This window comes from Xenopus tropicalis, chromosome 6, assembly GCF_000004195.4.
Source record: "Xenopus tropicalis strain Nigerian chromosome 6, UCB_Xtro_10.0, whole genome shotgun sequence".
Classification (NCBI taxonomy): Eukaryota; Metazoa; Chordata; class Amphibia; order Anura; family Pipidae; genus Xenopus; species Xenopus tropicalis.
Genome location: NC_030682.2, coordinates 101682688 through 101701277, shown reverse-complemented (window position 1 = coordinate 101701277; position 18590 = coordinate 101682688).

Below are 18590 nucleotides of genomic sequence, written 5' to 3'. Positions count from 1 at the left end.
GTATTTAGCCGACCCATTCCAACGCTGATTAAAATTCTTTGAGTTGGTGTTATTTACACTGAGAAATGCTAAGAGGAAATATTGACTGGAGTGCCCTGCCTTTGGGGCCTACTTTGCACTATGCTTTTGCATGAAGATCTACCACCTAGAGTGTTATTTACAGCAACTATGATAACACTTACATGTCTTAGTGAAAAATATATCACCCATTTCTCAAGTGAGTTGTATAAAAAAAATCTCAATAGCAGAAGTAATTAGGAGGGTCTAATGGAGTTATTTGTGCTCAATGTTCTTCTTTTGAGATTTCAGGGTGATTCACTTCTTCAAGTGCCCTTCTTACATCTTACTTGCACACTAAACAATGGCAGCAGTAATTTGTTTCTGTATTATCAGCCTAAAGCTTACAACACTGAACCCTAATTGGAATTCAGTTACGCCTGGCACTCGGATTCAGCCACATCCTGCCAAAAAATACTTGGATTCAGCTGAATTCTGAACTTATTCTGGGATTTGGTGCATCTTTAATGATAGAAACACTTGGAAATATATTCATATCACGTATAGCAAGCATTAAGACATCTTTCGGGAAAGTTTCAGATATTTTTGGAACACTGTCAAAAACCATGTCCTTTGCCATGTGTAGTGTATTACTGGTCCATTCTTGAAGAAGAAAAAGAAGAAAAGCCTACAGGTCTTGAAAGAACAAATGATGTGGAAATCTATGTCACGCTATGCTCTAGAAATTCCAATGATATTTTGATCTAGTTATTGGGCAAGCCAACCATGGCGTTTACATTTCTCCTGGTGTTTATGACATTAATTCAGATTTTCATTTAGATATGCATCAAAAGTATACGAAAAGCATGAGGAAACACTATCACTGTGGATTTAAAACATCAGTAGTTTTTTTTAATGTAAAAATTTGGATGAAGGAAAAAGAGTGAATGATAACTCAACAGACTATATAACTTTTCCTCATTGCTCAGGCGTTCAGATTCTATGCTTCTTAAACCAGTTTATGCATGTTCCCCCATATGTAATAAAAGGCACTACATTTGCCTAGTAGCAGTAACCTATAGCAACTAATAGGATATTTTCTTTTAAACATGTGACCAGTAAATTCTACCTGCTGATTGGTTACTATGGGTTACTACTCCTGGGCAAACTAAGTGCATCATATTACATAACCCCTTGTGCCGTGATCTTGATTACAAGTAGTTTTAAACTGCAGTAACACAATACATTCCAGTTTCTTTAAGCCACTCAAACACAGTTCTGTTGTAACTGGGTCGCAGTAGTTCAGATTTAATTCTGTGGTATTTTTTAGGACATAGTTTTCTGGTACAGGTATCGGACCCCTTATCCGGAAACCCATTATCCAGAAAGCTCCAAATTACAGAAAGCCTGTCTCCCATTGACTCCATTTTAATCAAGTAATTCAGATTTTTAAAATTGATTTCCTTTTTCTCTGTAAAAATAAAACGGTACCTTGTATTTGATCCCAACTAAGATATCATTAATCCTTATTGGGTGCAAAACAATCCTATTGGATTTAATTAATGTTTATTTGGTTTTTCAGCACACTTAAGGTATGAAGATCCAAATTACGGAAAGACCCCTTATCCGGAATACCCTTGGTCCTGAGCATTCTGGATAACGGGTCCTATACCTGTATTAGCAACTACCAAGCCAGGGTTTCTGGGTTGTGTATACCCTAGGCAGACCATAGTTACATAATTACATAGTAAGTTAGGTTGAAAAAAGACGTACGTCCATCATGTTCAACCATAATGCCTATATATAACCTGCCTAACTTCTAGTTGATCCAGCTTCCTCACCGCTTTCTTTTTCATGAAGATGATCAGTGTCGGTGCAGTTTTCAGTGAACAGGAGCACTGGCTGAGCTATCAGGTAAGGGCTCTGGCACACGGGGAGATTCGTCGCGGGCGACTAATCTCCCCAAGTTGCCTTCACCTGCCATCCCACCGGCGAAAATGTAAGTCGCCGGTCGGATGGCACACGCGGCGGCGTGATTTCGCGCAAATCGACGAAGTTGCCTCGCGAGGCTTTTTCGGCGATTTTGGCCGACTAATCTCCCCGTGTGCCAGAGCCCTAAGAGACTATAATCACTGAGGGGTTTAGCACTCTTACATGATAATAATGTTTAATATTTACCAATATTTACCAATGTACCACAAATTCAGGTACCAACTATTTGACCTTTTGGAAAGGATGTTGGTTGCCCCCTTTACTTTGTAAACTCATCATCTAAATGCTGTCTGACACATACTTTTCATTATAGAGCAACCTAATTTATCTCACTAGTTGAGTCAGCTTTGCAGTCCTGATTTAGTCCTGACACAAATCTGTTATCCATTTCCAAGTGTATTTTTGTTATCCTTCCACACTTGTATATGTAATTGGGTACTAAAGTAGACCAATCTGCAATTAGATACCAGTGGAGCTACATTCTACAGATTTTTGTTATACCAACAGTGCTTGGGTTTAATCAGGATCTTTTGTTTACACAGTTGGACAAGCTGTATGACTTGATAAAAGTTGAAATGAAAACAGTTACATCTTCTATTCTCTAATGCACTAGAGCAACCACCATTACCATATTTTATTTATAGATCCCAGGATATTTGTGCAGCACTTTGCAGAACAGGAGTACATCAAAAGTAAGCTTGTAACATACAAGAAATGTTAGGATCTAGGGCTTGAAGTAATTTAATGCAAACAAATCAGATTTAAAAATACAATTTGGGCATGAGATGAGACGAGTATAAGTCAAGAAATTGCTTTTCAGTTTGTAAATCCCTGCTGTTGGTTTGTGATAACATTTCTTGAAATGAAAAGCAGATTTGCTTATTAAGGTTCATTAATCGGGAACAAATTATAAATGTATTGCTAATCCATAGTACACAAACTAATTCACAGGAATTAATGAGAAGTTTAAATTAGAGGAATCAATTAGAATCACAGGAAATTTATGCTGATTGTGGTTTATAAACTTGGAAAAATTCATACATATTTTGATATGCATCTATCAATGCACTTATCTCTAAAATGGAAACATAAAACTCTAAATTTAACTCATGTCAATGTAAAAATAAAATACACATTGGTGGTAGAGTTCTAATATTGTTAGGATTTGAACACCCCTTGCTGAACAGAAAAACAGATTTTAGATATGAATTTTGTATGAAAGTAGAAGTCCTGTGTAGTCATCTACTCTTGTCTGTCAGATAATTTTGATATATATCTAGAGATATCTCTATTAATATGTATGATGTTGCATTGTCATGATCCAGTTATTTTATTACTATCTGCTATAACTTTTCTTTGTAGAGTTTAGGCCACATACGGCTTTTAAGTTATTCCCCACATAGTTTTCTGTTTCAGCCAGTTTCAAGGGGAAATTAATCCCCTCTGTTTAAAGTTTTGTCTAAAAAAATTCAGGATTTTTAAAAATAAACGCAAAATTTTCGTATGAACGATTCAAGCACTATCGTGACATTTTGTAAATACAACAATGATCAAGATTAATTCAAACTTATACCATGTTGAGTTTATATGACTTTCAAGGCCATAAAAAAATAAATTTTAGTAAATGTGCCCCTAAGTTTGCCTTGTTGTTATGGATTACTAGAACCTCATTTGCTCATTGAAGCTTATCAACTCTATTAAAGGAGATCTTTCGCGAAAATGAAAATTTTATATAAGCTTCATTTGACTGAAATAAGTAATTTTCTAAATATAATTAATTAAAGATGTTGCACTGTTTCTTAAGTAACCAAGTTACTCTTCAGTTAGGTCTAATACATTCTTTGGGGGCTTGCACCCTCTGCCTAGAAGAGGTATTAGAGCTCACTCTTTCAAAATAACCAGTTTGGCATGCAGTATTTGTGCCAAAGTCACAGGCCTTTCATGGGGTTAAAAGGCAAATTAAATATCTTTAAAATGCTGCTTAACAAGTATAGAGATCAGCATATTCCCCAAGTAAGCAAGGAAAGGCATTGCAAAACAAAATAATTATAGTTTTATAAAAGTGTTGAGGTTTGTAATAAAAACATAATTTTAAAGAATTCAAGTTAGCTGGGACAGTAGGAACTTTAAACAGGTACAGGGAAGCCAATAAAGCATGCAGAAAAACAAAAACATAGATGGAAAGGGGTATTGCAGCTAGGAGGAATCTGAAATTATTTTTTAAATATATAAATAGTAACAAAAATGTCCTGATGCACACCCACGTTGGCTCACAAACTGCCCAACTCAAACTTGTGTCTAGAATGGTGCCTTTTGACATAGATAGATGCCTCTCTTCCTTGCAAAGTGATTGTCGCTATTCATGAGATACCGGGCCCGTTCCTGACAGAACCTTTGCTGCTTGCACTAACCTGTCTTAATTACATTTTTAAATTTTGCCCTATTTAAAGCAAGAAATAACATAGATATTTCCCAATTCAAACAATAGACAAAACGCATGTTGAGCACAAGCCCTTTTCATTGCACCAATGTTAAAATGTCGGCATACTATCCCTTTAAATACACCCCAGTGTTTGATATCAGTTTTTCATTCTTTATTAGTTTTATAACTTTATCAGAGTTTAAACCCCAATCAAAACCTACCAATTGCAGAGTTCTCCAGTGTTGTTACAGTTCAAACTTCCTTCCATTCAACTGTGCTAAAATGTGCACTGCTACGTTGAAATAAGCACAATCCATTATTCAAGTAGAAGCAACCAAGAGGATAATCTAATGGTCCTGTTGTGGGCAATGTTCTGCTCTTGAGATAGACTGGCCACCAGCTGAAAGATCTACTGCAAGATCACAATCTATATTCTGGGCACCCCTGCACTACCAGAACTGCAGTTTATAACAACAGCGATATTTGCTGAGAACTGCAATATCTCAAAATAAACATGATATCAAATGTAGGGTTTTTTTCTGGAAAAGATATATGTGAACATTTCTCAGAATCAGATGATTTGCTCTCTAGGGTGATGAAGAACTAGAAGATAGGGAGAACAGAAATTACAAATGATGTATCAAGTTCACTGTGAGAAGTTATTTAATGGGCAGTAATAATAGAAAATGAAATGCCCTATATACAACGCATATACTTGCTTGATCAGCAAGTAAAAACAGCGTTTCTAATTAAAAGACATTTGTTTTCGTGTTGTCATGAACGTGTTTTACAGTTCCAATGAGCACAATAGAATAGGTGAGGCTGTGTTTAGACAGATACACATAAAAGGAAATCTCTAGACTCCAGAGCTTACAGCAAACACAGCAATAAAAAAAAGAACGTAGAAAAGTTTTACACAAATAGGGTAGAAAAATATAGTATGTTGGTTTATATGATGTATTTTTATTTTTTTAGTCTTACAGGTCCTTTTAGGTAACAGTTTCTTAATAATACTAATATTGTGTAAGGAAGCATTATGGTAAATAATACACACTCAGCAATTTCTTCTTTGAGACCCCAGATGGAGGAGGAGGATAGTGCCATACTGGCCAACTGCTTTGGTTTAGTGTCTATGATTGTCAGGTCTGCTTCATTTTGTTTTTTTAAGTTTATCTCTTGTAAACAAGCCTGTCTGTGATGGCCGAGAGCAGTTTATGTGCCACTAATCAATGGACAGGCATTTGTAAGGATGCAATTTTGTTGTTTTGACTGGCAAACAACCCAACATGTGCCCACACATACACACAGATATACACTTGATTGCTACCAATCAAAATATCTGCCAAAAAACTGGTTTTGTAAGCACATAGTTATGCATATGGTGGGAGATTATATAGCCCATTGTTGTGTTACTGGGGGGGGGGCACTCTCTGTGTTAGGATTTGTCAGACTTTACCCAATTACCAGCTCAACACAAAGCAAACAGCAGCTGGCACAGGACAAACGAAGTGGGGGAGAAACAGAAATAGACAAATGGCAGCATAAGATAAATGGTTCCTGTTTGGGTTCATTCATTTACTTTATTTAGATGAAAAATATTTAGTCATTGAATGTTGCTTTAAATATTTATAGATTTTGCCATTCATTATTTCTCTTCCAAGCACAACTGGCAATAAATACAATCTTATACTGATTGCTGGTATACATGCTGAGCACTACAGCTTGTGAGGTTATCAGTAAACATACTGTAGTTATATAGTAAAATGCTTGGGGGCTGATTATTATCATTTAGTGCTTTTCTTCTGAGCAGTAATATTGTCAAGCACTGTGTAAAATATATATGTAAGACTTAAAGGGCCAGTAATGTCAATAAGTGTTTTTTTTTAAATAATTTTTACATGTAAAGTTTGTGTCTGTTTATGATGTACCTACAAATAAACTATTTCTTGGCAATTATTGTCTTATTTTATTTGAGAGGTCCCTTTCTACTGTTTTGTAGAGCACCATAAATTACATTTAACCTGTTGTCATCTACCTGTGTAAGAACACACAATTTTATACCACTTCAGGGTAACAGCACATTATGTTTAAAAGTATATAAAAGCCTTGTACAGGTATGGGACCTGTTAGGTATAGGCTTGTTTTGCCTCCAATAAGGATTAATTATATCTCAGTTAGGATTAAGTTCAAGGTGCTGTTTTATTATTACAGAGAAAAAGGAAATCATTTTAAAAAATTAGAGTTATTTGTTCATAATGGAGTCTATGGGAGGTGGGCTTTCCATAATTCAGAACTTTTTGGATAACGGGTTTCCGGATAAGGGATCCCACAAAGAGCACTTGGGATAGAAGGATTGGTGGCTACAGCGGACAAATAGAAGCAGGATTGGGTTTAGTGGCTGGTTGCAAGGGGGAAATGGGGGATCAGGTTTAGGTGCTGGTTGCAGGGGGGGAATAGAGTATTGGGTCTAGCAGCTGGGAAAGGGGGATGGGGTGTGGCTTCAAACAGGCGGAGTTCAGGAGAAGCAGGGGTGGAGCTGTCCATGGGCATCCTTATCTGTAGGCCTAGCTCTGGACAGGACATTTTGTTGCCCGTGCTTAATCTCCTCCAGCACTGGTGACAAAATGTCCGAAGTTAGCTCTCTGCTGGGATTAATGTAAATATGTAAATCGCATGTGGTAAACCATACGCATTGTGTAACAGCTCGGACTCGCCTCGCATGGAAACTTCAGGCTACACAATGCATATTTGACATTTTGTTATCCGCCCTGGGGGTAGACTGACACAGCAACCAAAGCATTAAAATATTTAATAAATTATTATTTTGTAAAATTTAAACTTCATTTAGTTAATTATTAGCAATGAGGGAAAAATAAAAAGCACAAAAAGGATAAAGGGGCAGAAAGATCATTTATGATCATAAAACACTGGAAGAAATCTAGCAATACGGTCAGCACAGGATATTAATGGTTTTCCCATCAGCTAAATTAGAACAAATATCTGCCACGAAGAATATAAATATTTCTGACCTGAGTTAATACATTTAATTTGCTGCTATTTGTTCTCATTTCTGGTCTTTGTTCTCTGGGCATTTTCTCAAATACTGCAGTGCAAGATACCTTCAATTAAATACAGGATTAACTCCCAGCTAAGCAAAATCTTATTATAGACGCCTGTGCCCATTATCTTTTAAACTCTCATGCCAAAGAAAAAGGAATCTGCATTCTCCGACATGCCATAGTTTGCTCTCCCAACCCTGTTGTTATACAATTGATTTTCATAGAAGCTTATCTAACATTAGTTCTTCATCTTCTAAATGAGGTTAGAGCACTGCTGTAACATTATCTACATTTATAGTATGTCGCTTTACACAGTAACTATCTTTTAAAGGTCAAGATGCCCTGGCGCTACTCATTCCCTTTAATACTGCCACCATTAAACTTTTTCTAAAAACAAAATACATGGAATTGTTTGCTTCATGTGTCTATTATGTCTGTACTAGTACATTATGCAGCCTTTTCAGATTTCAGATTGCAGGTTCTTAAATGAGCACTAACCTTTGAAAATGAATATGGCTAAAAATGCGATATTTTATATAATGAATTTATTGTACCAGTATAAAGTTTCAGCATCTCAATAGCAGCAAGTTTTCCAACTTGCAGGTGACTGTTCAAATCTGATTGGTTGCTATGGGCAACATCATACATAATTACATATAGTTGAAAAAAGACCAGAGTCAACCCTTCCAAGTAAACTCAGCACTCAAACAACCTATACTGACCTATCTATACACTTACATAAACTATATATACCAACATCAATACTTACAGTAGATATCAGTATCACAAGAGCCTTGGATATTCTGCTTGTTCAAGAACTCATCCAGGCCCCTCTTAAAGGCATGAACAGAATCTGCCATCACAGTCTTTTTAAAACTAAAGTTAAAGACTACCTTTTGGAGCACTCACCTAGCACCTGATCTGGGAACTGGCACTTATATTGTAGTGTCACCCACTGTGACATGCAGCACTTATATTTGCCTATTTGTGTCTGTAAGTTACCCTCCCATATAGATTGTAAGCTCTACGGGGCAGGGACCTCCATCCTCTTGTGTCCTCGACTCTTAACTTATTGCAGCTGTGTTTATCTTGTATTTATTGTTATACTTTGTATTTATCTATTATTATCTTAACACCCTGTTTGTATTAATGTATTCTACTGTACAGCGCTGCATACATAAGTAGCGCTTTATAAATAAAGATATACATATATACATACATACAATATCACTAGGAAGGGCATTCCACAACCTCACTGCCTTCACCGTGAAAAACCACCTACGCTGCTTCAAATGGAAGCTCCGTTCCTCTAATCTAAAGGGGGGACCTCTGGTGTGTTTTGATCGTTTTGATGGGAAAAAAGAACATCCCCTATCTGCCTATAATCCCATCTAATGTACTTGTACAGAGTAATCACGTCCCCTCGAAGGCGCCTCTTTTCCAGAGAAAACAACCCCAACCTTGACAGTCTAACCCCACAGTCTTCCTTCCCCTTTACCAGTTTAGTTGCACATCTCTGCAACGGTAATGTTGGCTTATACACTATAATAAATATGCCCCTGGGGCTCTGGGCAGCTTTTGAGAAGCTAGGTTTAGGGGTAATGAGATTTAACTGACAGCAGAACAGAGCATGCGCGGTGAATGAGCAGACGATGGGGAGCTACTGGGGCATCTTTGGGGGCACAGATCTTCCCTGCTAAAGGGCTGAGGTTGCCTTGGGTTGGTACAGAAGCCCAAAACATAATGTATAATATTTCTAGCCTACGTCTTTAGTTAGGCTTTAGTTCTCCTTTAAGAGAAGAATGCACAGGGGCCAGTTTATCACACGCTAATTTATATCCCACTGGAAATGATGCTTGATTGTTCGTGTCATGTATAAATTCATTATAAATGGTAAAAAACAGCAAGGTACCGGGAATCCTTTGAGACCCCCTAGTTCAATGTTTAAATCTGCCCACTGTCTCAGCTCCTCAACAATATACTTAAAGGGGCTGTTCACCTTTTAATGACATACATATTGATATTCTGAGACAGTATGCAATTGGCTTTTATTTTGTATTCTTACAAAATGTATTCTTGTATTTAGCTTTTTGTTCAGCAGCTCTTTAAGTTTGGAATTTCAGCAGCTACCCTGTTGCTTGGGTCTTGTTTACCTTAGCAACAAAGCAGTGGTTTGTATGAGAGACTGGAAGATGAATAGGAGAGGGACTGAATAGAAAGATAAGAAATAAAAGGTAACAATAATAACATTGTAATCTCACAGAGCAATAGTTTTTGGCTGCTGGGGTCAGTGACCCCCATTTGATAGCTGGAAAGATGTAAAAGAGAAATTCAAATAATCCAAAAACTTTATAATCTACTAAATTAGCCAACAACTGACATAATATTTAATAAAATCATATTTATTGATATATAAGTACCCTTTATGTAAATATTACTAATTCTGTGTTGAATGTGAATGTGTTTCATCTAGTTCCACTGTAAAACAACCATATAGTTACTTCCAAGGCTTTGATTGTTGAAGCACAAATGCCAGAAATGAAGCTTATGAATTAAATATCGCATCAGCGCTTTTATTTCCTGCACAAACAAAAAGGCATTTGTCGCCACGCTCTTCTTAGGCTTGTAAGCCCTTAAACTATACTGAAAATCTATTGCTTTCCCAGTGTTTCATGCTGTGTTTTCAGGCAGAAGTCCATATATCTATTGTATAGTACAATGTTACACTAAAAGTTCTTAATTAAAAAGAAAAGCTACAATTCAAGAGGCATAATTCAGTCTCTGTTTGCCAAAATGCCATTTTTTTCTGTAACAATACTGCTTTCTAAATAAATATATCATTTTTGTAATATACAAAAAATACGGCACTCAGAAGGATATATATAATGCGCTTCATCTCTCTATGCGATGCTGTTAGGCACTTCACTAACAAAGCAGGATACTTGCAGCATAATGTCGAGTAATTAAATGCTTTAAAGTGTACAGAGCCGGCTATGTTATGTGAGAAAGTCTACGGAAATGTCAGCTTGCTCATTTATTGGAACAAGCGCTCTGTGCTCTAATTGCAATCTTGACATATTTCCCTTTAAAAAGAAAGGGAAGAAATACATTTTCAGGAGCACTTAAGCTTAGTTGCCTGCTATCCACATAATATGTTAAGCATTTTTCTGTTTTACTCTTTCTTTTTAAAAGCAAAGTTAAGATAACATGAGGGGTCATTTACAGCATTTAATGTACCCCATTCATTTAAGGTACTTTCATAATAAAGAGCTCCATGCACTTCTGTATAGTTGCACTCTGCGCTGCTTAGTCCTTTCTGCCCTCTGTTCTCAATCAAGTGCTGCTGTGCAAATTGACATAGAGGAACCTTGGAGCTATCGCCACCTCCCAACCAGGTACTAGCCCCAGGGTTCCCCTTTGCACCCAGCATTTAAAGGCACAGCACACTTGTGCATAAAGAATCGGGCACTCGCACACCAAACACCAGAAAAGACACGAAGCAGACTTCTGCGCAATTGCATCTCATTTGCATGAAATTGCGTAGGCAGTAGTGTTGAAAAAATGCTGTTCTGTAGGAAAAAAAACATGGCAATTGTGCTTGAAGTTGCACTTGCAGACATGATGTGTGTATAGGTTAGATTAACAGTGATGAGCGAATCTGTCCTGTTTCACTTCGTCAAAAATTAAAATTTGTGAAACAACAAATAATTTGTGAAACACTGCGCCCATTTTGACGACTCTTGTTGCCGCGCTACTAATTTTCATGGAAGTTTCGCAAAACAATTTGCCAATGGCGAAATGCAGAAATTCGCTGCGAATCCATGCCTGGCAAAAAAATTCACTCATCATTATAGATAAATGATAGACAAACAGGCAGGGGTATACTGTATAAACAGGTTGATCAGAGGGGTTAGAAATATTGGAGAGGCAGGTATATAGACATGCAATGTTAATTTCCTACTAAAATTGAGGTAATATAATCAAACATTTATAAAGCAGCCATTTCCATTGTAGCAATGTATACAAGTGCATATGTACTGGGAATTTATGCAACTTTGTACACAACTATGGGTTGGCGATGTCTTTTCAAATCAGTGAAAACAAAGCCATAGCCATTTACACACAGCCCACCCAGTGTATCCTATCAGCTTGGAGAGTGAACGAGAAAGAGAGACATAGACACATACACACAAGTGTCACTGTTGTGCTACTTCCAAACAAATGCTGAAGTTTAACTCCACATGTTCACAGTTCTGTTCTCTCATATACATCTCACATCTACTGTAGATGCTCACAACATTCTGTTGATTTATATTTAGGTACATTCACATTTGTGGCACAACCCCTACAATATACACTGTAGGGATTCCCAATTTTTCTTTACTGGTGAGCCACACTCAGATGTAAAAAGTGTTGGTGAGCCACACAAACATGAAAAAAGTTCTCTAGGGATGCCGAATAGGGACTGTGATTGGCTATTTAGTAGCCCCATGTGGCCTGCAGGAGGCTCTGTTGGAGTAAAATGGTGTCTCTGTGCTTCCAAAACTTGCCTCCAAGCCAGAAATTCATAATAGGCACCTACTTTGAGGCCACTGGGAGCAACATCAAAGGGGAGTGGTGAGCAACATATTGCTTGGGGATCACTAATATACAGCATTCTGACTGCATGAACCTGCGGGACACGTTGCTCACACACATTACATTTACATTACATTTTACATAACTGTTTTTTTGTTTACATGTGTTGGAAATATTTTGGTATCCCTTCCCCCAATATTTAGCACAGAGATACAGAGGACAAGAACACTGCGGTAAAATAACAATGATACTGACAGCCAGTGCCGTTATTCTCCATGAACTTTAACTTTTACATTACATTAACATTTATTTATAAAGCGCCAACATATTCCGCAGCGCTGTACAGTAAGTGGGTTACATACATTGGACATACAGAGTAACATATAAAGCAATCAATAACCGATACAAGAGGTGAAGAGGGCCCTGCACAAAAGAGCTTACAATCTACAAGAGAGCTTACAATCTACTTTTACTATCTATTTATAATGTTAGTGTATAAGGTCTATGGATTTCTATGTACTTGGAACGGCAATGTTGTTGTGAATAGTGCCTTAATAAAGGACAAGTAAACTTTAAAAAAAATAAAATAAAAAAAAATGTGAATTGAAAAAAAGTTTAGAAAAGCACCCTGGCCAATTTTACTTTAACAGTATTAAAGCCATTTAAAGGGGTTGTTCACCTTTTATTACTGCTACCCAAAAAATGATAGATTGTGTTCCCCTGAGTATGATAATATGTACCATGCAAAGACTGTATCTATGTGTCTGAATAAGCTGTTTAAGCTGTTTACTGTAATAGCTGCATTTCACACAAAGGCATCCAGAAACATTTTTCAGGGAGGAGGAGCATTTCTTCTCCGCAGTGTGAGTCACATGGGAGCTTCCCCCCCCCTGCTCCCCCCTCCCTCCCTGAACATTCATAGCATCATGTTACCTGCCTGTAACTTTAGCAGCCAATCAGAGGAGAGGCAGGAAGCAGACATACACAGTAGCTTTAGAAGCTCCTACTGCCAGTAACATAGTAACATAGTAATATAGTAAGTTGGGTTGAAAAAAGACATACGTCCATCAAGTTCAACCATAATGCCTATATATAACCTGCCTAACTACTAGTTGATCCAGAGGAAGGCAAAAAACCCCATCTGAAGCCTCTCTAATTTGCCGCAGAGGGGAAAAAATTCCTTCCTGACTCCAAGATGGCAATCGGACCAGTCCCTGGATCAACTAGTACTATGAGCTATCTCCCATAACCCTGTATTCCCTCACTTGCTAAGAATCCATCCAGCCCCTTCTTAAAGTTATATAATGTATCAGCCAGCACGACTGATTCGGGGAGGGAATTCCAGAACTTCACAGCTCTCACTGTAAAAAATCCTTTCCGAATATTTAATGGAACCTCCCTTCTTCTAAACGAAGTGGGTGCCCTCGTGTCCGTTGGAAGGACCTACTGGTAAATAAAACATTAGAAAGGTTATTATATGATCCCTTTATATATTTATACATAGTTATCATGTCACCTCTTAAGCGCCTCTTCTCCAGTGTAAACAGACCCAACTTGGCCAGTCTTTCTTCATAACTGAGACTTTCCATACCCTTTACCAGCTTAGTTGCCCTTCTCTGGACCCTCTCTAACTCAATAATGTCCCGTTTGAGCACTGGAGACCAAAACTGAACAGCATATTCTAGATGGGGCCTTACCAGCGCTCTGTAAAGGGGAAGAATAACCCCCTCCTCCCGTGAATCTATACCCCTTTTAATACAGCTCAAAACCTTGTTTGCCCTTGCAGCTGCTGCCTGGCATTGCTTGCTACAGCCAAGTTTATTATCTACAAGGACTCCAAGGTCCTTCTCCATTATGGATTTGCCTAGTGCAGTCCCATTAAGGGCTTGCATGTTTTTACATCCCAGGTGCATGACCTTACATTTATCCACATTAAATCTCATCTGCCACTTAGCTGCCCAGATTGCCAGTTGGTCAAGATCCTGCTGCAGGGATGTCACATCCTGGATAGAATTGACTGGTCTGCAGAGTTTTGTGTCATCTGCAAACACTGATACATTACTCATAATACCCTCCCCCAAGTCATTTATGAACAAATTAAACAAAAGTGGACCCAGTACAGAACCCTGAGGGACCCCACTGAGAACCTTACTCCAAGTAGAGAATGTACCATTAACAACCACCCTCTGTACCCGATCCTGTAGCCAGTTTTCTATCCATGTGCAAACGACTTCACTAAGACCAATAGACCTTAGCTTAGAAAGCAGTCGTTTGTGGGGAACGGTATCAAACGCTTTGGCAAAATCCAAATAGATTATATCTACTGCATCCCCACTGTCCAGCTTCTTACTTACCTCATCATAAAAAGCAATTAAATTGGTCTGACATGACCTGTCCTTCATAAAGCCATGCTGATTACTGCTCATAATGGCATTCTCCACTACATAATTTTGAATGTGATCCCTTAACAAGCCTTCAAATAACTTGCCCACCACGGATGTCAAACTTACAGGCCTATAATTGCCAGGCTGACATCTTACTCCCTTTTTAAATATGGGAATGACATTCGCCTTCTTCCAATCCCTAGGTACCATACCTGATGAAAGAGAGTCTGAGAATATCAGAAACAAGGGCCACTGCAATTCTGCCCCTAGCTCTCTCAGTACCCGAGGGTGTATTCCATCTGGCCCAGGTGCCTTGTTTACATTTATCTTGTGTAACCCTTTAAGCACCATATCCTGTGCCAACCACTGTGTAGTTGGAGCTGAGGCAACAGTGCAGCTATTGGGTGGGACTTGGCCCACTGGCTCCTCTACTGTATACACAGAAGAAAAGAACTGGTTAAGCACATCTGCCTTTTCTGTATCAGCTGTAACCATATTGTTATTATAACTCAATGGGGCCACACCCTCAACCTGCATCTTTTTACTATTAATATACTTAAAAAACTTTTTGGGGTTAGTCTTGGCCTCGGCTGAGATGCGCTCCTCATTTTCTATCTTTGCCTTCCGGATTGCTGTTTTACAACACTTGTTATAGTGTTTATAATCATTAAACGCAGCTACTGTCCCCTCTGACTTATATTTCTTAAAAGCTTTCCTTTTTCTCCCTATTAACTTCTTTACCTCAGAGTTAAGCCACATAGGGTGATTCTTAACACTTCTACTTTTTCTTATTAATGGAATAAATTGAGAACAGTAATGATTTAATATCATTTTAAATGACAACCATTTCTGCTCTGTGTTTTTATCAGAAAACATAATGCCCCAATCTATGCCCTGAAGCGCTGCCCTTAAGGAGCTAAAATTTGCCTTCCTAAAATTCATTGTCTTTGTTGCCCCCGTGTAAATTTGTTTCCTGCACCAAACATCAAATGAAATAACATTATGGTCACTATTACCCAGGGGTTCAACCACTTGCACATTTGCTATATGTTCTGGGTCATTAGAGATCACTAGATCTAGTATAGCATGGTTCCTGGTTGGCTCCTCAACAACTTGTGACATAAAGTTGCCATGCAGCAAGTTTATAAACTTGTTCCCATTTACTGTCCTGGCAGTACTATTGCCCCAGTCAATATCAGGGTAATTAAAATCCCCCATTATTATCACTTGCCCCAAACTAGCAGCCTTTTCTATTTGCAACAGGAGCTGGGCCTCCTCCTCTTTGCTTACATTAGGGGTCTATAGCATACCCCTACAATTAGTTTGGTAGATTCTTTACTATCTGTGAGAAGCTCAACCCATAAGGATTCAGCTCCCTCTGTTAACCCCATCACTTCCTCCTTAATATTTGCTTTTAATTCCTGCTTAATGAACAGACACACTCCTCCTTTTCTATTGCCCCTGTCCCTCCGAAACAATGTATACCCCCCAATATTAACAGCCCAGTCATGAGACTCATTCAACCAAGTTTCAGCAACTCCAATCACATCATATTTCCGCTCCAACGCCAGTACCTCCAGCTCTCCCATTTTACCAGTCAGAATGACGTGTAAACAACTTATGGGCCTCCCTGCCATTATCAGTATCCCGAAGCAAGTCTCCTCCCCCATTTTCGCTTACTATGCCCAGCATTACACAGAGCTTTAACACGCTGACACAGGCTTGTGCAGAAAGGGGTCGGCGACCCCCTCCCCTGGTGCCTCCACTGACTCCTGCCCTATACAGAAATGTTAACTTCAGAGGTAATTTCCTCTAAAACAGTAGACATTTTCTTAAAGAGATACATTACATATTTTATTAAAATAACCTAATCTGCTAAAACAGCTTCATTTATGTGAAGGTGACCCACCCCTTTAACTATTTATTAACTGTTAATATCATGAATTTTGTAACAACCTGCTGGTCAGTTCTTCTGACTGTACAGCCAGAGAGATATAGGTTCAGAAGGGAAACAGAGAAGTGTCCTGATGTTGCTCTGCTCAGAAAAGAGACAGGGAAAGGCATCTGAGATTTCTTATCTCATTGCTGAGCAGAGCAACATCAGAACACTTCTCTGTTTTCCTTCTGAACCAATATCTCTCTGGCTGTACAGCTACAGGAACTGACCAGCAGGTGGCATTATTGTTACAAAATTCATTACGTTTACTTATCCTTTAAAAAACTAATGCATATACAGGATAATGAACATTAGAATGGCACCATGTCACGTTTACCAGATGCAATAAAGGAGTTTTATCCAGAAAAGTGACGCGACGTTGTTCTAAAATTTTCCTAAAGTGTTTCGGTGGGCCGATAGTTGCGCTGCCTGTTTGCTTTATATGCAGGATAAAGGAACATGAGGCCTTCTGTTTTATTATTATTTTTAATACAATACAAAAGCCTTACATTTTTTTCACAGGTTCTAACACAATAAAAAAAATAATAATAAAACCAAAATACAGTAGTATGAGAGCTTCCAAAACATCCAATAATAGAAAAAAAACCATTAAATAATACTGCAATAAAATCAAACAAAAAACTAGAACAAAATGAACAAAATGTTATGGTTTTTGTGTTTGAGTAACGGGAGAAAGCAAACGAGATTATACTTATACAAAAATGGGAGAATGGAAAGCATAAGCACAAGGGTAAAAGCAATGTCTTGCTTAATTCATGTAACCTTCTGAATAAAGACAAGGATGAGATAACTAAAAACACCAAAAAACACATATACAAAATCTATATTTGAATACAGAAGGGCCTGCTTAAAAATGCAAAACAAACCAGAAAGTTCACCAACCTTTATAATACTTATCCCCATATGTAATAAAAGACTAAGTTTGCCCAGTTACAGTAACCAAGAGCAACTAATAAGATGTTTACTTTTAAACAAGTGATCAGTAAATGCTTCTTTGTAATTGGTTGCTATGGGTTACTACATCTGGGCAAACTTAGTACATAACCTTATATATCAGTAACCTAAAATATCAGATGGCAGTTCACCTAGGTTTTCTGTTCTATTTATTAGGGCAATGGCATGTGAAGCAATTACAGATTTGAAGTAGCTCTAGAGTCTGACAAAGTATGGCAGAGGGTTCAGAGATGAGGCAGATGGCTTTCTGTCACCCCTTGTGCCCATTGCCTCACAGTAGAAGTCGCTCTGCAAGTTACAAGACTCTTGACACTCTGGTGCAGATTTATTATCAGGTGTAAAAACTGGCGACAAAATTGGCTGTGTAAAAATGTGTAAATTTTTTTTTTTTTTTTTTACTCGTGAAACTTCCACCGGAAAGAACAGCGTTGAACCTGGCGTTTGGACAACGTAAGATAAAACACACCTTGGTTTTATTTATTTTACACAGATTTTTACACTGTTTTTTTCTGTGAATTTAGTTTTACACTAAATAATAAATATGTCCCTCTGATTTTAGAATTAGAAACCCTTTATAAATATATATTTTGTACATTTGTTCAGAACAATCACCTGTTTGCAAATCCAGCATGCTGTGATGAAAAAATAGAATTATGGCAAATTATGGTATTTTTGTAAATATATTTGGCATATTAACTTACGAGTCAAAAGCTAAATGCATAATGCTTCCATATATTATATATATATATATATATATATATATATATATATATATATATATATATATATAATATATTAGACTTTTAGTAGTATGTATGGCAACAAAACTTCTTAACCTCTGCAAAAAAAAAAAAACAATATGTAAAGAATAAATATATAGTGACCTTTATTGCTATGCTTTGCCATCTCCTGGACCCAGTCCACTGAGCTTCAATGCGTCAGCATGGGGCACCGAAATTCACTTTGCTGGTCATGTGACTCACCAGCCATAGTTGCCAGGAGGGCACCTTAAGTAGGTGGCTAGGCATTAAGATCATATATTAGAGACTAATGAATTCCAGAGGAAGCAGGGATACTGTTTCATAGATGTGAGGTTGGGTATCAGTAACAGAAATCCTAACATAGATGATGCTAGTGTGCCACTATCAGAGGAGCACTTGCTTTTTCCATTACAGCATAAATCCAACATTAATATAAGGGAGGATACAAATACAGAAAAACCAGTAATGTTATGGTAAGGCACCTCC